Source organism: Neomonachus schauinslandi, chromosome 6 (genome assembly GCF_002201575.2).
Source record: "Neomonachus schauinslandi chromosome 6, ASM220157v2, whole genome shotgun sequence".
In the NCBI taxonomy this organism is placed as follows: Eukaryota; Metazoa; Chordata; class Mammalia; order Carnivora; family Phocidae; genus Neomonachus; species Neomonachus schauinslandi.
In genome coordinates, this window is record NC_058408.1 from 16,290,746 (window position 1) to 16,313,768 (window position 23,023).

General features: G+C 37.7%; 1 pseudogene; it reads left to right on the forward strand.

Annotated features, from left to right (window-relative positions):
• Positions 1-298: 298 nt before the first annotated feature.
• On the forward strand, positions 299-20,785 carry LOC110588159 (annotated as a pseudogene).
• Positions 20,786-23,023: the final 2,238 nt, after the last annotated feature.

A 23,023-nucleotide genomic window follows, 5' to 3' on the forward strand; every position in this document is an offset into this window, starting at 1 on the left:
TAATAGTACCTGAGAAGGAAAAGAAGAACTACTAAAGCTTATGGATTCATTTTAGGAGGCTGTAACAGAAATCATAATGGAGAGGAGGATCCCGAGGAACAGCAAGATAAGCTTAGCAGAGATATGAGGTCTGGGTAAAACCCAAGTGAATGTGCCACCACTGGGGATTATAAAGCAATGGGCAAGTGATAGGAAATATATGATGTCAGAGCCTGGCAAAGAACACAGAAGGGAAGTGGGTTAGAATAGCCTGCACAGAACAAGCAGAATGTAGAAGAAATCTTTTCTGAATGGTGAGATGCAGCTCAATCTAAGGGGAAGTCGGAAATCAAGATCAACTACTGGCACAAACATGAGTGAGGTGGAGCCCAGACAGACTGATTACAGAGAACCATCCACTGAAGAACTGTACTTGAAAGGTATTTGGACTCCAGAGTGAATCACAATCATCTGAATTTACATGATTTTGAGCGAGAAGGAAATACATGAGCCAGAGAGGGTCACTATTTCTCTTTAAAGAACTATGGGCTTAGGGGTATAAAAATTTCAGCCAAAATTTTTTGGAAAGACAAACGGAAGCAGTCAGAAAGCATTTCACGGAAGCTATAAGATGGGCTCTAGGTTCTGTGATGGGATGACTGGGAGAATGATAATGCAACATTATAATCCAGCATGAGGAAAAGAAAACACAGAAAGCTGTTATACTCCCTTGTGGAAAAAGCAGAGTCCTGGGCAAATACATTTATACATGTGTGGTTCATTGTTTGACCCTTTCTACTTTTTCTGCCCCTGGTTTGCAAACTTTTAGGGCACGCTTGCTTCTTCTAAAAATTCACCCTGCAAGACACTATCATATGACCTCTTTATGATAATCTATAATTGCACTCAGCTCAGGAAAATCAGCTAATCTAATCAAATATGCAAACCTCCACATTTAATTATTCTCTCCCAAATAAAGAAATTGAGTTTCAAACACACCAGATGTACTAGTAGAAAAGATGGATATTATCAAAGAATTTTTATTCAGATTTTCCAGAGGTATGTCCAGTACAAAAAAAAAAAAATCATTATTTTACTATCTTTTCCACCTCTCCAAATACTTTTTTATTTATGCACTCAACTATTTATGGAGAAAACTTTTATTGAGTGCAGCTTATATTCAGGGCACCGGGCTAGACACTTGCCTCATTTTTACTAACATCTTCTTCCCAATTCAGGTTATAATTATGTTACAAACAGGTCACTTTGCCAACATAGAAGATTGCTAGAAGGTTGATTTGGCCTTCAACAGACCTACAGCTAAGTTCTCACATTTGGTATGTTATTGAAATGGCCACATCAGCCAGGTCAGAATGCATTACAAGTTATGAATCTAATACCCCACAATTGAGTAAATTTAACAACAAGCTTAAATACTGTTGAAGGAGAAAAAAGAACTAGGTAGAATATCATGGTCTATCTGATACAGACTTATCAGATAGCTTGATTCTGATATTTCTAGTACATTAGACAGATATTAGATTGATACAGTTTTCCCTGCAAAATGATAGCCCACAAGAAATAAATTTTCATGGATCATATTCATATTTGAACAAAATTTCCCTCATTCTCTCAAACTGTTATTCACTATACTACGGGCTATAAAGGGATTTTCATCTGCTTTATCTTCTTGGCTTTTCCTGCTGTTTTTTAATTAAAGTTTAAAGAATTAAATGAAGCAGGATGCTGGGGTTACACCCGAATGAGAAAAGATCAGGCCGCCAAATCCACTGAGATGTAATGGGTCACAGGCTGATTTTGGAGTTATCATTCACAGTGATTTTTTTTCCTAGTCTAAAGACTAAACATTAATGCATTTAAAAACTAGACAGATTATAGAGATCAGAGTTCGAGGTCAGTTTCACAGAGTAAAAGTATCTGGGAAAAAAACATGCTTTTAAAAGTATTCTGAGGCTATTTTACGCACTCTCTGTCAATGTTGGCTATTTATGAATAATAAAATTTTCAGTTTCTCGCAAATTTTGAGAATATTTGGTTCCACTTGAAATGACAGCTTTGGGAATCTAAACAGAAGCATTCATATTTATAAAACTGAAATGTATGAAAATATAATGTAGCTCCGCATATGGTCTCATTATTTTGAACGTTTGATAAAAAATACCATACAAATAGCCGGTGGGCAGTGCTTACTGCAGGAGGGTGGGAGCGGTAGGGGGGTGAGGTGGGAGGTGTTTGCTTAGGTGGCACCACCCCCGGCGGGGACAACTGTGGCCAGCAGGGGGCGCCGCGTGGGGCCTTGAGCACCCAGACCCCCGCCTCTGGGGTCTGCGGGCATCACTTCTCCTTTATTCCCTTTGGGACCTGCTGATCCTACCTGTGGCCCGGAGGAGATGGGGTTGTGGGGAGATGTCTGTGGAGATGGGCCCCGGACTGCTGCAGTAGTATGAACAGTCACAGGTCCAATAGAAGCGCAAGTGCAGGGATCACGAGAGCAGAAATCTGCTTTCGCCATCCCTGCTGCATGTCCTGTGCCTTGGCTGTGAATCTGCTGTGTGAGGCCGGGGCAGGTGTAGGGTCTCCCCTAGGTAGCAGGAAATTAGGGGCCAGAGAGGGTGGGAGCAAGGGATGAGGTGGCAGAGATTAGTTAAAAAAACCCACTGCTGCTGCCTCTCATTTCTCTCTTTCTACCCCAGTGCTAGACCTTGGCTGTCCTCAGATCCAGCAGCACCCACATGACTATGTGCTTGTCCTCAGAGAATTAAGGCAGGCCCTCTGTTGGTTGCCTCCACCCCCATATTCAACCTCAGAAGCCAAATGACCACCATGGACAAATCTCTTCTCAGAGCTCTCTGCGCCTCAGTTTCCCTAGATGCAAAGGATGTGGGCTGGAAGTGATGCTCTCCAATCCCTAGTGTCTTGTTCACCCGTTGCTGTGACACTTTCCTCTGCCTCTTCTCTTTGGCTGCTTGGGTGACTCCCTGTTCCAACCATCCTGCGGCTCCTTATTTCCTACAGGATAATCCTGAAATTTCCAGATGCACTGCTCTGGGCTTTTCTGATCTCTTCAGCCTCAACTTTCACCAGGCTACGTCTCTTCCCCATGACCCTCTACCTTCCAAGACCCCACTCCTTACAGCTGGTACAGCTTTTCAAACATGATGAATGAAGTCTGTAGTTAAATTCCCCATTCCTTGAAGACAGTATTCTTTGCTAGGGAAATTGCCCCTTTCCTCACCCTGGAAGATTTCTCCCTGCCTCCCACCCCAGGTAGTCTCTCCCCCAAGTCCCCATGGCACCAGTGTAGTTACCTGCATCTAAATTCACCCTGCACTGGATGGAGACTGTTGATGTCCAAATCTTGACTTCTCTGCCAGGTGAGTCTCTCTGTGGGGGCAGGCCTGGGTCTCCAAAGCCACTAGGGAAAGAAACTTTTTCCTCCATTCATTCGCATTATGTTATTTAGAGATTTGTTATTATAGGATCCTCTTTGTCAACTTGGGTTGTAACAAAATACCACACACTAGCTACCTTATAAACAACAGAAATTTATTGTTCACAGTTCTAGAGGCTGAGAGTCTCTAGGCCCCTCAGGTTCTGGAGAGAGCCCTCTTCCAGGTTGCAGACCTCTGACTTCTTGCATCCCAGGGGGGCGCAGAGAGCAGAGCAGTGAATGTAAACTTTCTCCTGACTCTTCTAAGGGCACCGGTCCAATCCTAAGGGTCCTACCCTTATGACCTCATCTAATTCCCATCACCTCCCAAAGGCCCCACCTCCTAAGACCATCAGGTTAGGTGTTAGTGTTTCAACATATAAATTGGGGAAGGGGGAAATTTCTTCTATTAGTATATGTAAGGATTTTATCTTCTAGTTTATCTCATAGTAATATAGTAAATGCTAGACCATTGATTTCTTCTATCTCCTATATTCCCCTATATTAAAACAAAATGAAAAGACATAAAATATGTAAAATTTTGAAAAGTTCCAGTTCTATAAGCTGATTACAATTATTTTATTAAAAGCACATTGTTTTCTGTGTCTGTACAGGCCTTTTATGCTGTGATGGTAATGTACAGAATATTATTGTATTCTGAAGTTCACTTAATATACATTTTTTGGAAACAGGAAAAAAAACCCATCATAATTAGTTTTAATGGTCATATAACATGTTGTTTGGCAATTTCATGAACAGTTTATGAAATGTTAAAATTTGTTTTTATTTAGTGACCACTCTTCAGATGAGCAGGCATTTTATTGAGCAGACATTGATTTTATCACAAAATTTACATTCGACTTCATTAACATTTTTTAACCAGGTAGGTTTTCATAGGTTTCAGGGCTTCTTGCTTGCTCTTTTGGCATTGTAGGATCCAAAATTTATTTTCATTCTTTAGGAATCAGGATAGCACCTTATTTGTGTAATGATTTATAATTATAGACTATTTTTGTTTATGTTTCATCGATTAAAAGAAAAATAACTCTGAATTAGGAAGGAAATTGATTATCATTCCCATTCTCAACATGAGGAAACTAAGGATCAGAGAGGTTAAGACATCTGCTCTAATTGTTAAATGTACCCTTTGCCCTTAGCTCTAGCCACTGACAACTCCAGAAAAACAGGAAAAGTTCCTTGACATCCCAATACAATGGCATAGAAAATACCCAGACCATTATACATCATGCTATTATAAGAGAAGTTATTTTGGAGACTGGATAGAAAGAAGGGTGAGTTTCTATTTTTATTTTATCCGTACTGTACTGTCTTTATCTTTTCAACAAGTATGTGCTCTTTATATAGAAGTAAAACTAATGTTCCTCTGCAAAGTCCCCTATATGACAGAGATCACACTCTGCTCTTTTCATAAACCTTGCTTTGCAGTGTATTCCTGGTCATTGACAATGCTCTTAAAACTATACCGGTGTGCCCTACAGAGCTACTAAACAATCATTTATTATTGCTCATCAACAGTGTATGCAATAAGGTGCCAGGTACCACTGAAGGCCATAGTGAGTTTGTATATTTTAGATGGTACTCAGAACTTCCTATAGAAAAATACAAAGATTTTTTTTTTTAAGATTTTATTTGTTTTTTTTGACCGAGAGAGACACAGCAAGAGAGGGAACACAAGCAGGGGGAGTGGGAGAGGCAGAAGCAGGCTTCCCGCTGAGCAGGGAGCCCGATGCGGGGCTCGATCCCAGGACCCTGGGATTATGACCTGAGCCGAAGGTGGGCGCTTAACTGACTGAGCCACTCAGGCGCCCCCAAAATACAAAGATTTTAACACATGTATATGACATGACTGGCCAAATTAAAGTGCACTGACATCTCAGCTTTATCCCATTGATTTCCTGGGCATGACTGCATAAGGAATTAAATACATACCAGATTCAATATTGTCGTAATGCAACTACTCTATCTTGGGAAAAGGAAAATGAAACTAAGATCATTAACATTTATGGGCATTGTTATCATTTAATGCCTATTGGACTTAAGAAGAATAAAACATTTCCACATTTCCTCATAACTAATTATTTCTGTAACAGAGCATAAATACTCATGTATTTGGAAAAATTAAAATTAATGAAATAGTTCTAATTAAAATGATGTGTATGTGTTTTAATAGGTTCAAGTAGAATGAATTGGGATGTAAGCAAGTTTTGTTTTATTTCCTCTCCCTGTTTTCCTCCTCTCTCCATCCCTGTGTAGACACAGTATTGAATTATAGAGTCTGAGGTTCAGGAGGATGCTCGTAGGCCTAATTTCTTCATGTTGCTGATGAGAAAACTGAGGATTGGTGAAGTGAATTGGTGCCATGGATCATATGAAGCAATTTCAACACTAATCTCTGTAACCTTCCTTCCCTCTGTTCACCCACAACTAGACAGCCCCTAAGGTGTTGACAAGGGAAGTTCAAGTTGAAATTCACATATTCTTCAAATAAGGCAACCTGAACATAATTCATGTTTTGAGGGAGCTGTATTCACTGTTCACACATATTCAGTTTTTAATTTACTAAAATGTTTCAATTTCTTTACATTGCTGCTTTTAAAGGAACTAATGTCTACTTTGTTTGAGTGTACATCATGTGTGTCGATGTTTGTATGTGTAAGTGCACATACAAATGTTAGTGTTTTCAACCTGATTTCAGTGAGCTCATCAAATCTTTATAAAAAGCACTGTGCTGGATATCAAAGATACAAAGATGAATACCACTTGGTGGTGGAGACATCTGGAAGATAATTTAATAGACTGCTTAATACTGTGCTAGAGGTATGTTTAGATAGCAACAAGAGTACCTAACCCAGTCTGAAACAGTTTTTGATGGTGGTCAATTTACAGCCTTTTAAGGAAATGATGTAAAACATATGTGGGCTCATAATGGATGAGTCTGGGAATAAAGAAAGGGAAGAACAAAAAAAAGAATCATGTAAGCACAACTCACACAGCTTGATGTTTGTGGAGAGCTACATAGAGTCTTGTATTGGTAGAGTGTGAAGTTCAGTTCAGAAAGTGGTATAAGAATAAAGTTAAAGAGCAAGGCAGTAAGAGGATATGAAGGACCAAGAGTCTGGACCTTATTCTTTAACTCATGGCAACCACTGAAGTGTTTTAAGCAAGAGTAAATATGTTCAGTGTTTCATTTTCCATGGTTGCTTTGAGAAGATCGGTTTGAGGGCATATGATTCGTAGAATAAGGAATTGATGAAGATTTTGCCTCATTCCAAGAAATAGATAATAGCTAAGTGAATTGCGCATGTTTTTTGAGGGAGGGAGGGAAGTACTGATATATATTAAGTTGGTGAAATCAACAGGATTTGCTGATTAGTGAGGGAGTGGGGAGTGTCAAGGCTCACCATCAGTTTCTAATTCAGTGGATGGTGATGACACCATATGAACTATGGACTAGAAGAGTAGGTGTAGAAGGAAGGATGATGGGTTTATGTGCTTGTAAAATAGCCAGGTGGACATATTCAACAGGCATTTGGAAATAAAAGTTAAGAAAAAATGTAAGGCCAGAGATAACATTTGAGTAATATCAGCATGTATAAGAGCTTGAGATACTCCTGGGAGAAGTTGTAGGGTGAGAACAAAATGGGGGTCAAAAAAGAGTCTGTAAAACACCAAAATTGAAGAGCAGAGAAAGGGGGTCCAACTAAGATTCAAAATGTGCACTAGTCAGTGAAATAGGAGAGAACTATCAGTGTGTAGTTTTAAGAAGGAGAAAGTTATCTATGGTGGCAAATGCAGAAGAGAGGTCCAATAAGATAGGGACCAAAAGGTGCCTTTTGGATTAGGCTTTTGTAATATTTATACATTGTTCTAAACTATCAGGGTATTTTTTGCCTTTCTCATTTTCTCATGAATAGAATATATGAATCTCCTAAGGAATTCTTCATTCAAAACACTGAAGAGAATGCATAGCTAGCCAGGCCTGAGGAGAGAGTCTGAGGCTGAACTTTCTGTACCCACCAGCCATCTATGGATATTAAACACTTGAAATGCTGTTAGTCCAAATTGAGATGTGCTGCAATTGTAAAATATATACTGGATTTCAGAGACTTAGTATAAAAAATGTAAAATATCTCAGTAATTTACAAGTTCAAATCATAGTATGTTGAATATACTGGGTTACATAAAATGTATTAGTAAGTTTAATTTCATTTGTTTATTTTAACTTTTCTTGTGTGACCACTAAAAAATGTGAAATTACCTGTGTGGTTTGCATCTGTGGCTGACATTATATTTCTCTTAGATAGTGCTACTCGAGGCTGTGCTTCGTTCCCAGAGCAGCCACATTTTTCCTGGGAATCTTATATAACCACTGAGCCCAGTTCAGTGCCTGCAGTCCTTTATGCCAATCAGCCGACTCAATCCACAGTGTTCCTCCACTTAACCTAAATGCCTTTGGTTTGCTAATTACAGCTAGAGTGTGGTTACATATGTGCTATGTTATTCTCAATAATACTCATAGTTCTTGTTCTCTAATTATTTCAAATTGTCATATTGTAGTTCCCCTTTTAGGTTTTGCAGATATAGCTATGATAATATAAAGTCCTTAAATCCATAGACTGAAATGATAGGATCTGGTAAAGGCAACTTATTTCTGTCTACCAACACTAAAATAAATCTAGGGTAGAATTTTCTGGGCAGCCTTATAACTTTGTGACTACTGAATCAGGATGATTATTATTTTTATTAACTTCTCAACATAGGATATACTTTTAAGTTGTATAATACTTAATAACATGAGCTAGATTAAATGGTTGAAGTGTTTACCTAATTAGTTTCATATGTCCCAAACACATTAAATTAGCAGAAATAGAGACCTTTTCCATAATATATTCAGAATTTTTCTATTTCTGCTTTTGAAATATAAATGCATAATTTCTCTGTAAAAAATACCAGGTATTTTTTGTACATGATGTATTTCACTGTCAAAGTCAAAACAACATGAATTTAAATATTACTCTCAAATTACACTAAATAATTAATTCAACATATGCTATTAGTCAATACAATACAGTATTGTATTTTCTTCATAAGTAAGACATTTCATTACTATAATTTAGTACTAATTATAAAAAATTACTTAAGAAAAAAGCTATATCAAAGAAAAAAATTAGCAGTTCCTTATTAGGATTAATAGTATCTATTAATTAATAGTATCTATCTATACATTTAATAGTATCTATTAAATGTACAATAAATTAATTTATACTTGTCAATAATGAAATTTCAATTTAGAACAATTATAATTTGTTCCTGGTGTGAATTTAAATCTGATCAAAGTATTAAAAGAATGTATTCTTACTATAATGCTGGTGATTAGACAATGTTATTTTATCTATCTATCTATCATCTATTGACTTCTTATTAAAATAAATTGACTCAGATCATTTACTGAATTGGATTCTTTTCACTTGCAGAGCCACTATTTTCCATAAATAAAAAAGCATTTATTCTTTTTTCCCATTCTATCTTCTATATCACTTTCCATGTATTTATGCACAAGTGAAGAAGTGATAACATTTTAGCATGCATATATCGCTTAGTTTGTGCTATATTTCTTCCTCATATATAATTTGCATGAGCAGGATTAGACCGAATATAAAAATAAGTTTATTTACAACCTAGTTTGCCACCACTCCCTCCAGCTGAACTAGATGAAACACTATGAAACATGCCCAGGAAGAATGGTGTATGTTTGTGAATCTTCCTGAATCCTTGTAGAAGCCCACCTGGCCCACACAGCCATACAACATGGTCAGCAATAAATCTTACCTCTCATTTGACATGACCTCTCATTACTTGACACTATCAGTCAACATAGTAAGAATTTCAGCCAAAATAATTTGGTGTCATACAGATAAAAAGATCAGGATAATTTACTTCTATAGACTGAACATATGGGCAATCTTGGATCAAAGAAATAAAATAAGATCCAAAGATAAAATAAAACAGAGATAAGAAGAGTTAAGATGGTGGAGTAGTAGGGGGACCCTGAGCTTGCCTCATCCCTCAAACCAACTAGATCAACATCATGTCATTTTGAACAAAGAAAATTGACCTGAGGATTAAGAAAACAATCTGCACAACTGGGAGGAGAGAATGTGGCAAATAAGAGGTTCAGAGCCCTGAATTGGGGGAGAGAAAAGCCACAGTGTTATGGAGGGAAAGGAGCCATTTTCACAGAGTGAAGTCAGGGAAAGAAGGAGAGAGTGGGAAAGAGAGGAGCATAGCGTTCCCACAACATGCTGCAGTGAGGGGATCCCCTGGGTAGCACTGGGAGAGATCACTCCCCTTCCTGAAGTATGTTTGGAGGGTATTTGCCTCTCTAAGGACAAAGGGCCCACTGTGAGTCATTGAGCAGCTGTTCAGAAGCAGGCGACAGGTACATGCAGAGGGCAGATAGTTTGGTTACACAGCTTTTCACTCTGCATCACAATGGACTCCAGCCACTGTGTGTGTACTGTGCAACTGCTTTTCTGGGACAGAACAGTGGGGGGTGTGCTGCAAGTCTCTCCCCTGAGGAGGGGGAGGGAGTGGGTCTGCACCTTGCTGGGCTCTTTAAGATTTGGAGTTTTGAATCCCAGTTGTGTGCCAGAGATAAAACACAGGAGAACTGTGGCACCAGGAATGCCAATGGCTGGGCACAGACAGGTTGAGACTGTGAGTGAACTATCACAGGCTGTGAGTTCTCCTCCCTAGGGATGAGAGGTCAGGGTGACACCATCTTCCACACCCACCCCATCCCTCAGCATGGTTGGATTTCAGAGAGAAACACAGTGCCTCCAGTGGAGGCTGGAACTGCTTACACCAAACACCCCCCCTCTCCCGGCCCCCGCACCTGGCAGGGGCATCTTTGCAAAGTTAGGTCTGACTATGAGCCAGCACATCTGGCCTTTCCCTCAGAAGACCAAACAAGCACCCCCCCCTTCCCATGTACCAGGCTTATCTTAACAAACAAATCAAAGCAAATCAAAGCAAATCAAAGCATGCCTAGTTAAAGGTCCAAACACCCCCCACTGCAAGCAAGAAGGAACTCTGTAGAAGACTGACCTGTGGGAAAGAGCTGCTAAAAAACACAATAGTGTTTTTTAAAACACTAAGAAACACAGAGTGCACACAGCATAGACCAGAAACACTTCCTGAAGCACCAGGCACTGGACAGTGTCTGACCCCTTCTTAATATAGTATTACTCTCAAGAGCAGGAAACATAATAAGCTTTCATAATACGCAAAAGACAGAAACCTAGACATAATGACAACAAGGGGGAATTCTCCCCAAAAGAAAGATCAAGAAGAAATCACAGTCAGGGATTTGCTCAAAACAGATATAAGCAATATATCTGAACAAGAATTTAGAGCAACAGTCATAAGAATACTAGCTGGGCTTGAAAGAAGCATAGAAGATGCCAGAGAAACCCTGGTTGCAGAGATAAAAGACCTAAAAATTAGGTCAAAAAAACCCAAAAAAAACAATATAACTGAGATGCAAAACTGACTGGATGTAAACACAAAGAGTACAGAAGAAACAGAGGATTGAGTAGGTGATATAGAAGATAAAATTATGGAAAATAATGAAGCTGAAAAGATGAAGGAAAAAAATTATTACATCACAAATATAGACTTAGGGAGCTCAGCAGTTCCACAAAATGCAATAATATCCATATCATGGGAGTCCCAGAAGAAGAGTGGGGGGAAGAGGGCAGAAATTTGAACAAATTACAGCTAAGAATTTACCTAATCTGGGGAAGGAAAGAAGCATTCAAATTCAAGAGGCACAGAGAACTCCCCTCAAAATCAACAAAAACAGGTCAACATCAAGACATATCATAGTGAAACTTGCAAAATACAAAGATAAAGAGAGAATTCTGAAAGCAGCTGGGGGCAAAAGGTCCTTAACCTACAAGGGTAGACACATAGGGTCAGCAGCAGAACTGTCCACAGAAACTTGGCAGGCCAGAAAAAAGTGGCATGATATATTCAATGAGCTAAATGGGAAAAATATGCAGCCAAGAATATTTCGTCCAGTAAAACTGTCATTCAGAATAAAAGGAAAGATAAAGAGTGTCCAAGGAAAGCAAACACTAAAGGAGTTAGTGAACACTAAACCAGCTCTGCAAGAAGTACTGAAGGGGATCCTTTCAGTGGGAAAGAGAGACCAAAATTAACAAAGACGAGAAAGGGATAGAGACCATCCACAAGGAACAGCAAATTTATAGGTAATACACTGGCACTAAATTCATATCTTTCAATTACTCTGAATATAAATGGACTCAATGCTTCAATCAAAAGATATAGGGTATCAGAATGGATAAAAAAACAAGACCCAGGGATGCCTGGGTGGCTCAGTCAGTTAAGCATCCAACTCTTGATCTCAGCTCAGGTCTTGATCTCAGGGTCATGAGTTCGGGCTGCACATTGGGTTCCATTCTGAGTGTGAAGCCTACTTAAAAACAAACAAACAAACAAACAACCCAAAACAAGACCCATCAATATGCTATTTGTAAGAGACTCATTTTAGATGTAGAGACACCTCCAAATTGAACGTGAAGGGATAGAAAACCATCTATCATGCTAATAGACATCAAAAGAAAGCTGGAGTAGTCATACTTATATCAGACAAACTAGATTTTAAACCAAAGATTGTAATAAGAGATGAAGAAGGGCACTATACCATAATTGAGGGGTCTATCCAATAAGATCTAACAATTGTAAATATTTATCCCCCCAACTTGGGAGCAGCCAAATATATAATAATTAATGAAAAACTTAAATAAACTCATTGATAATAATACAATAGTAATAGGGGACTTTAACAGCCCACTCACAGCAATGGACAGATCATCTAAGCAGAAGATCAACAAGAAAACAATGGCTTTGGATGACACACTGGATCAGATGTACTTAACAGATATATTCAGAGCATTTTGTCCCCAAACAGCAGAATACACATTCTTTTTGAGTGCACATGGAACATTCTCCATAATAGATCACATACTGGGCCACAAATCAGGCCTCAACCAGTACAGAAAGATTGAGATCATACCATGAATATTTTCAGTCCACAACACTATGAAACTTGAAGTCAACCATAAGAAAAAATTTGGAAAGACCACAAATACATGAGGTTATAGAACATTCTATTAAAGAATGAATGGGTCAACTAGGAAATTAAAGAAGAAATAAAAAAAAATACATGGAAACAGACAAGAATGAAAACATCATAGTCCAAAACCTTTGGGACACAGCAAAGGTGGTCAATACAGGTCTTCCTAAAGAAGCAAGAAAAATCTCAAATACACAGCCTAACCTTACACCTAAAGGAGCTGTAAAGAGAACAGCAAATAAAGCCTAAAACTAGCAGAAGAAAAATAATTAAGATTAGAGCCAAAATAAAATGATATAGAAATTTAAAAAAAGTAAAACAGATCAATAAATTAGGAACTAATTCTTTGAAAAAATAACAAAATTGATAAAGCCCTAGCCAGACTTATCAATAAGAAAAGAGAAAGGACCCAAATAAATAAAATCATGAAGGTCACAACCAACACCGCAGAAATACAAACAATTATAAGAGAATATTATGAGCAATTATATTCCAAAAATTGGGCAATCTGGAAGAAATAGATAAATTCCTAGAAATATATAAACTACCAAAACTGAAACAGGAAGAAATAGAAAATTTGAACAGACCCATAACCAGCAAAGAAATTGAATCAGTAATAAAAAATCTCCCAACAAGCAAGAGCCCAGGGCCAGAGGCTTTCTGGGGGAATTCTACCAAACATTTAAAGAATTAATACCTATTCTTCTGAAGCTGTTCCACAAAATAGAAATGGAAGGAAAATTTCTAAACTCATTCTATGAGGCCAGGATTACCTTGATTCTAAAACCAAAGACCCCACTAAAAAGGAAAATTACAGAATTACATTATCTCTGATTAACATGGATGCAAAAATTCTCAACAAGATACTAGCTAATTGATCCAACAGTACATTAAGAGAAGTATTCATTACAACCAAATGGGATTTATTCCTGAGCTGCAAGGGTGCTTCAGTATTTGCAAATCAATCAACATGATACACCACATTAATAAAAGAAAGGATAAGAACCATATGACCCTCTCAGTAGATGCAGAACAAGCATCTGACAAAATACAGCATCCTTTCTTGATAAAAATCCTCAAGAAAGTAGGGGTAGAAGGAACATACCCCAACATTAGAAATGCCATATATGAAAGACCCACAGCTAATATCATCCTCAATGGAGAAAAACTGAGAGCTTTTCCCCTCAGGTCAGGAACATGACAGGGATGTCTACTCCCACCATTGTTGTTCAACATAGTACCAGAAGCCTAGTTTAGCAATCAAACAAAAAGAAATAAAAGGCATCCAGAATGAAAAGGAAGAAGTCAAACTTTCACTATTTGCAGATGACATGATACTCTATGCAGAGAACCCCAAAGACTCCACCATAAAATTGCTGGAACTGATGCATGAATACAGTAAAGTTATAGGATACAAAATGAATGTACAGAAACCTGTTTCATTTCTATACACCAATAATGAAGCAGTAGAAAGAGAAATCAAGAAATTGACCCCATTTAGAATTGCACCAAAAACCATAAGATACCTAGGAAAAAACTAACCAAAGAGGTAAAAGATCTGTATTCTGAAAACAATAAAACACTTGTGAAAGAAATTGAAGAAGACACCAAGAAATAGAAAAACATTGCATATTCATGGATTGGAAGAACAAATATTGTTAACATATCTATACTACCCAAAGCAATCTACACATTCAATGCAATCCCTATCAATATAACACCACCATTTTTCACAAAGGTAGAACAAACAATCCTCAAATTTATATGGAACCAGAAAAGATAGCTAAAGCAATCTTGAAAAAGAAAAGAAAAGCAGGAAGCATCACAATTCCAGACTTCAAGCTGTATTACAAAGCTGTAGTGATTAAGACAGTATGTTACTGGCACAAAAACAAACACATAGATCAATGGAACAGAATAGAGAACCCAGAAATGGACCCACAACTGTATGGTCAACTAATCTTTGACAAACAGGAAAGAATATCCAAAGGAAAAGAGATAGTTTCTTCAACAAATGATGTTGGGAAAACTGGACATCAACATGCAGAAGAATGAAACTGAACCACTTTTTCACACCATACACAAGAAGAAATTCAAAATAGATGAAAGACCTAAATGTAAGACAGAAAACCATCAAAATCCTAGAGGAGAATACAGGCAGCAACCTCCTTGACCTTGGCTACAGCAACTTCTTATCAGACATATCTCTGGAGGCAAGGGAAACAAAAGCAAAAATGAACTATTGGATGCTCATCAAGATAAAAACTTCTGCACAGCAAAGGAAATAATCAACAAAACTAAAAGGCAACCAATGGAAGGGGAGAAGATATTTGCAAATGACATATCAGATAAAGAGCTAGTATCCAAAACCTATAAATAACTTATTTAACTCAACACCCAAAAAACAAATACTCCAGTTAAGAAATGGGCAGAAGACATGAATAGACATTTTTCCAAAGAAGACATCCAGATTACTAACAGACACATGAAAAGTTGCTCAACATCTCTCATCATCAGGGAAATACAAATCAGAATGGTTAAATTAACACCTCAGGAAACAACAGATGTTGGTGAGGATGTGGAGAAAGGGGAACACTTGCACATTGGTGGGGGATGCAAACTGGTGTAGCTACTCTGGAAAATAGTATGGAGGTTTCTCAAAAAGTTAAAAATAGAACTACCCTATAACCCAGCAGTTGCACTACTAGGTATTTATCCAAATATGCTGATACAAAAATGGTGATTCAAAGGGGCACATACACCCCAATGTTTATAGCAGTATTTTCAACAGTAACCAAATTATGGAGAGTCCAATTGTCCATTGACTTATGAGTGGATAAAGAAGAAGTGGTATACACACACACACACACACACACACACACAATGGAATATTACTCAGTGATCAAAAAGAATGAAATCTTGCTATTTGCAATGATGTGGATGAAGCTAGAGTGTATTATGCTATGGGAAATAAGTCAGTCAGAGAATGACAAATATATGATTTCACTCACAGTGGAATTTAAGAACAAAAGAGATGAACAGAGGGGAAGGCAAGGAAAAATAAACTAGGATAAAAACAGGGAGAGAAGCAAACTATAAGACTCTTAAATATAGAGAAAAAACTGAGCGTTGCTAGAGGGGAGTTGGGCGGGGCAATGGGCTAAATGGGTGATGGGCATTAAGGAGGGCATTTGTTGGGATGAACACTGGGTGTTGTACGTTGTATGTGGGTGATGAATCACTGGATTTTGCTCCTGAAACCAGGGCTGCTCTGTATGTTAACTAACTTGAAGTTTGAAAAAAAAAAAAAGGCAGGCCTAGGAGGACAAAGGCTAATGTGATTGGAGTGCAGTGAGCACAGGGAGTAGAAAAAGGAGGTAAGAGGCAGGCAGGCCCAGGGTCATGCTGGGCCTCTAAGCCTGGGTTTCAAATTTTGGGTCACAATCAATCAGTGGAATCAGGGAGTGCTTTTTATCTTCTTTATACTTAAAAAAAAAAGTAATTAATTAAAAAAAATAAAACAAGCATTTAAATAATATAGCAAAACTCTGGATTTTTTCCATATAAGCAAACCCTGATTTATAGAACTATTTTAATATGTTAACTAATTTTTATTCTTAACTTTTCATGTGTTAACAATGAACTGTTTTGTGGTTCCATTCAAATTTTAGGATTCTTTGTTCTAGTTCTGTTAAAAATGCCATCAGTATTTTGATGGACCCAAATAGCCAAAGCAATCTTGAGAAAGAAAAACAAAACTGAGGTATTATATTCCCTGATTCAAATTATACTATAAAGCTACAGTAATCAAAACAGTATGGTACTGGTATGAAAACAAACACATAGATCAATAGAATAGAATAGAGTGTCCAAAAATAAACTCATACATATATGGTCTATTAATCCATGACAAACATGGCAAGAATATACAATGGGGAAAAGACAGTCTCTTCTAAAAATAGTGTGTAAAAAACTGGACAGCTACATGCAAAAGAATGAAACTGGACCCCTCTCTTCCATCATATACAAAAATAAATTAAAAATGGATTCAAGACTTGAACGTAAGAGTTGAAACCATAAAACTACTAGAAGAAAACATAGGGAGTAAGCTCTTTGACATTGGTCTAGCAATAGTTTTTTGAACCAGTCTCCACAGACAATGACAACAGAAGGTAAATTAAACAAATGGGATTATATCAAACTAAAAATTTTTGCACAGTGAAGGAAACCATCAACAAAATGAAAAGGCAACCTACTGAATGGGAGAAGATATTTACAAATCATACAGATATTGGGTAAATATCCCAAATACCTAAAGTGCTTCCATAACTTACTATAGGACTTGAAAAGACATGAAGATGGCCAACAGGTACATGAAAATATGCTCAACAAAACTAATCATCAGGGAAATGCAAATCAAAACCCACAATGAGGTATCATCTCAAACCTGTTAGATTCGCTATTATCAAAAAGACAGAAATAACAAGTGTTGGTGGGATGTGGAGAAAAGTGAACCCACATACACTGTTGGTGGGAATGAAAATTTGTGCAACCACTATGGAAATAGTATGGAGGTTCCTTAAAATAGAACTGCCATAAGATTCAGAAATTTCACTTCTGGGTATTGACCCAAAGTAAATAAAAACACCAATTTGAAAATATATGTATCCAACTTTATGTTCATACTAGCATTATTTACAATAGCCAAGATATGGAAACAACCTATGTCCATCAGTAGATAAAGATTAAAAAAAACGTGATATGGGGAGCCTGGGTGGCTCAGTTGGTTAAGTGTCTGACTTTGGCTCAGGTCATGATCCCAGGGTCCTGGGATCGAGTCCTGCATCTGTTTTCCTGCTCAGCAGGGAGTTTGCTTCTCCCTCTCCATCTGCCCCTCCCCTCTGCTTGTACACACACACACACACACACACTAGCTCTCTCTTTCAGTCTCTCAAATAAGTAAATTCTTTTAAAAAAAGATGTGATATATATTATATATATATATAATATATTTATACATACATATATATATACACAATGGACTCAGCCATAAGAAAGAATAAAATCTTGCCATTTGCAACAACTAGAATGGACCTAGAAGGTATTGTGCTAAGTGAAGTACATACCATATGATTTCCCTTATATATGGAATCTAAAAAAAACAAACAAAACAAAACAAATGAAAAAACAAAACAAAACAGAAACAGATTCATAGATAAAGGAGACAAAGTGGTGATTACCAGAGTGGGGAGGGAGTGGAGAGTAGGCAAAATAGGTAAAGAGGATAAGAGGTACAAACTTCTAGCTGTGAAATAAGTCATGGGGATATAATGTACAGCATAGAAAATATAGTCAATAATATTGTAATGACTTTGTATGGTGACAGATGATAACTAAACTTATGGGGATCATTTTATTATGTTTATAAAGATCAAATTACTATAATATATACCTGAAACTAAGAGGATATTGTTGAGCAGAGATAGGATTACTTGCCTTCTGGTTGAGTCCTGCAACCTCAGAAATGGGTAGAGGCAGATGGGAAGAGATCCCCCAACTCCCTAAATCCACCCCAGCACACACGTGGCCACGTACACACTCACCGGCATACAGCAGCCTCATAGCAACCTGCTGTCAATCATCCAGGGACCTTATATGAGGGTCCGTCCTTCACCCATCTGCTGTTCTGGAGGCTCAGGTGCTCTGACCTTTGAATGTGACAAGTTTGCCTCACTTTGAGGTAAGTGTAAAAGAGTGTTAGTGAGCAAGGGGAAGTGTGAACAAGATCTTGACCAAGCCCAGGGTAAATAAATCTGCTTAGCATTTCTGTTTGTGATTTCTCATGGATTGTCAGGATCTGGCTAACAATTTAAAATTATGTTTTGGAATAGCCACCAGAGTGAGTTTATGCCTAATGCTGTCACTTAAGACCCCAGAGTTAGCTTTCCCCCACCCAGAAAATAATCATGTTAACTTAAAACATTTTTACTTAAGATATGGTTTCCTGTTTTTAGTTTCTGATATGTGGGCTGGGGACAGAACTCATCTCCTTCCACCAACAATGTAAATGGACAGATTCCACCTTTTGCTTTCACATATCAAGTTAAAACTGTCATTTCCCTTTTTAAGGTCACATTATGTATGAAATGTGATTGACCTTACCTGTATAAAAATATGAATATGGAATATATAATCATAGTTCTGCCTCATAGCTCCGTACTCCATAGTAAAGCCCAACATACATGCCTTATTCAAATCTTTTCTTGAAACATGAATGTAGATTTCTCTGTTATTGTTTCCATTGTTTTTAAGAGAACCAGTGAATCAAAAATCAATTGTAATTCCCTCCTTGTTGTCAATGTCCCCAGTGTGAAAGCACTCCATGGTGACCTCAAGAAGTCAGCCCTTCTGACTCATGACATGGGGAAAGCCTGGCCACCAGTCCCTCAAACCCTGAGGAAGTGAAGAAGGAAAAGCCCATGGCATTGCTGGACCCCATTCCCAGGGTCCCACGGGAAGAGCAGCCATGTCCCCCAATCCACAGTAGCTCCTTCCCTGGAGGCTTGGTCACCAGCCCCTGCAGCCTATGTACACTGAAGAGCAGCACCATCCATGGCACCCAAAGGGATGAGCTGCTGCCTTTTCAGGCCACTGCCTAGCTGCAACATGTTTTCCAGAGCACCCTTCACTGAAATGCAATGCTATCGCCAGGCACCTGTCTTCTATCTCTATGTTCTAGGAAGAACCTAGGGATGGTGTTTTTCTCAAACAAATCCAAATGACACAGCACACCTATTATCTGGTCCACAGGGAGCATGTTCTTAGCTTTGGAAGTGGCACCAGCTCTTTATTCTGCAGGGACCAGAGGAAGACAGAGACAGGATCCAAGTGAGTAGTAAGGCAATTGAAGAAACTCGTCAAGCAGCAACAAAGGGTGTTCTCTCTCTGCAGGGTAAAATTTGATTCAACCAAAAAACAACTGATGGCTGAAGTCATTGGCTCAAAAAAGAGAAAGGAGGTAATGATAGTGTTCACTGGAAGCTTGTTGGATCCTATATACTTAGAGATTGCTGGGTCAGGAGGCAGATTCTTCCCAGTCAAAGACTGGAAAGACAAAGATTTTTATGGTAATGATGATGACAGATTCTTCGATCTAACTGATCTGGTTGAGAAGAAGCCTCTGAAGCAAATGAAGGCTGAAAAATTGACAAGAAGCCAGAGACCTTTTAATCATTGGTTGCATAATAAAATGATAGTGAAAGGGAACTCTCTGAAATCTTTGAGAGGCTAAAAGCCTCAAGCAAAGCTCTATCAGAGTCACCATCTCCAGATGTTTCAGATGCTTTCATGTCAGAAACAAAATCAAAGAGTGTGTTAGATGGTCTGTCATGGAAGAAACTACTTGAGAACTTGGAACTGAGGAAACAAGGACAGATTTAAGGGTTGATAAAACCTGTAAATCCCACAGAGATACCAGAACTAAAAAAGACTGGAAATCACATTAGAAATGTAGAAAGAAAAAAAAAAAAAAGCTAAAAAGCTTACATTGATTCTCTTTGGTGCCATGAAAAAAGGAAACAAATCCAAATTAAAAACTGGAACAGTAGGAAATTATCCCCCCTCCCCAAACACCCAGAACTTACTCTGACTCTAATGAGATTGAAAGATGAGCCTGATGTGGAGGAAGAGGAAGCTGTGGAGGAGGAAGAGAAGGACACAAAGGGGAGTGAAAAGAAAAAATGATGGGTGGAAGAAGTGGGCTATAGCAGAAGTTAGAGCCAGAAGAAGCAGTATGGGAAATGAGTCTTCTCACATGCTCTAAAGAAACAAAAACCCATGAAAACATGCCTCAGCCAGATGGAACAGAATAATTGTCAATAAGAGATTAGCAAAATAACTTCATCATTCAAGGAACCCCTAGCATCAAAGAATGAAATTGAGAAAAAACAGAAGAGTTGAAGAAAAAGAAAGTTACCAGTCCAAGAAAACATCCACCAAAACTTTCCTCCAAATATCCAGAAGATGGCCCAGACTGCTGTGGATGGGTCCCAAATGAAGCCCAAAGTGATGGTGGCAGGATCCATTTCATGAAAATATTGGCCTTTGATTGCTTCAGAGTTGCGAAGGAAGACTTTGTGGACCAAGTAGCAACGTGGGCTTCTATACCATGGTGAATGGCCAAAGTAGTTCAGATGATCACTTGTAAAATGTGGAACTGGTCTTCATGCTCTTGGCTTCTAAATTAATCTACCTATCTTATTCTTATTCTCCTGAATTTAGTATTTATATTTAAAAGTGTTTGTGTACATTATAACAAAGGAACAGTATATTTTGTGAATTATTAAAATGAGGGATTGGCTCTATTAAGTGAGAAGGCAAAATTTTAATTATCACGAGGAGGAAATACTTTGATATGCAGTTCTATTTCTCAAGTTCATTGTTTTTTTATAATATTTTAAGTTTTATAATAAACAAAAGTTAAAATAGGATATTTCCTTTCTAGATTACAAATATCTTCTCCTTCAGTAAGGGAGAAGATTTAGAGATTGTATTTTTGAATTTTCTAGAGTGAATTGATTTTTATTTTTCAGATTTTCTGAATATTTGATGTAAAATGTTATCTCGAGTAACAGTCATCAGTTATAATGCTTATGGAAGTTTAGTTTGGGAATTTAGAGTTTTTTATATTGATAAAAGATATTTCAGATAAATATTTTGAATGCAAGTTGTTTTTCTTCAAAGGAAAAAGAAGATATTTATTTTATCTGTGGGCAAGAAAAGAATGTATTCACTGAGAGGAAAGAATTCAGGAGATCAGAAAGTTTGGGTACATAATCTTGCACTGAACATATCTTAACATATCTTAACACATTATTTTATGGTTACCTTGCTTTTAAAGTAGTTTAAAAAATTCTGAGGTTTCACATCTCACAAGACAGCATTTTTTATATGGCATTATCAATTTGTTACTTAGTGACAAGATTTTGAATATAAAACTACATAAATGCATCTAAACTACTAAGGGAGAAGTGAGAAATGGAGCCAAGTAAATAAAGATGACCTAGTAATAACTATAATAGCCTCAATAAGTTTAGTATGTACTGGAGCTTTAATGAGCACTGGTAAATTCAATGTAAGTAATTCAATTCCAAAATATCCATTCTTGATTATCTTTAATTAGAAAATAAATTAGTATTGTACATGAAAAATTCAACTTGGATTCATGTACTGGCTGTATCTAGACTGAGCTCCACCTGTATATGTATTTGCTGTGGCTAAAGCAGTATTTTATTTATTTGTTTTAAATTTGAATGTTTCTAAATGGAGCAGATGCTACCTGCTTCAGTATGTTTCAAAATTTGAAAATACCCACAGTATGAGACATATTTTATATTGCTACCCAGACTATTCTCTCTCCCTCCCCACTCCACACCAACCCCATCACTCACACACACACACACACACACACACACACATGCACACAAACACAAAACAGTCCTTACCCTTACTACATTTATGGGATGTGTTCTGATCTATTCTTCTATTCTCTCTATTCTATTCTATTCTATTCTGTTCTATTCTATTCTATTCTATTCTATTCTATTCTTTCATTTTAAAAGGCCTGACTATGGCCCACTGAATTCAAACTGATGTCTGAAAAGCATGCCCTACTCTCTTACCCTGTGCAAACACCTTTCATTCCCCTTGACATTACACCTTTTCATTACCTACCCTGCATTCAAATACATCTGCAATTATTATTTATTTATTCATTTATTTATTTATTTTTTATTATGTTATGTTAATCACCGTACATTACATCATTAGTTTTGATGTAGTGTTCCATGATTCATGGTTTGTGTATAACACCCAGTGCTCAATTCAGTATGTGCCCTCTTTAATACCCATCACCAGGCTAACCCATCCCCCAAGGCCCCTCCCCTCTAAAACCCTCAGTTTGTTTCTCAGAGTCCTTATTCTCTCATGGTTCATCTCCCCCTCCGATTTCCCCCACTTCATTTTTCCCTTCCTGCTATCTTCTTTTTTTTTTTTTTAACATATAATGTATTATTTGTTTCAGAGGTACAGGTCTGTGATTCAACAGTCTTACACAATTCACAGTGCTCACCATAGCACATACCCTCCCAATATCTATCACCCAGTCACCCCATCCCTCCCACCCCCACCACTCCGGCAATCCTCAGTTTGTTTCCTGAGATTAAGAATTCCTCATATCAGTGAGATCATATGATACATGTCTTTCTCTGATTGACTCATTTCACTCAGCATAATACCCTCCAGTTCCATCCATGTCATTGTAAATGGCAAGACTTCATTCCTTTTGATGGCTGCATAATATTCCATTGTGTGTGTGTGTGTGTGTGTGTGTGTGTGTGTGTGTGTGTGTGTGT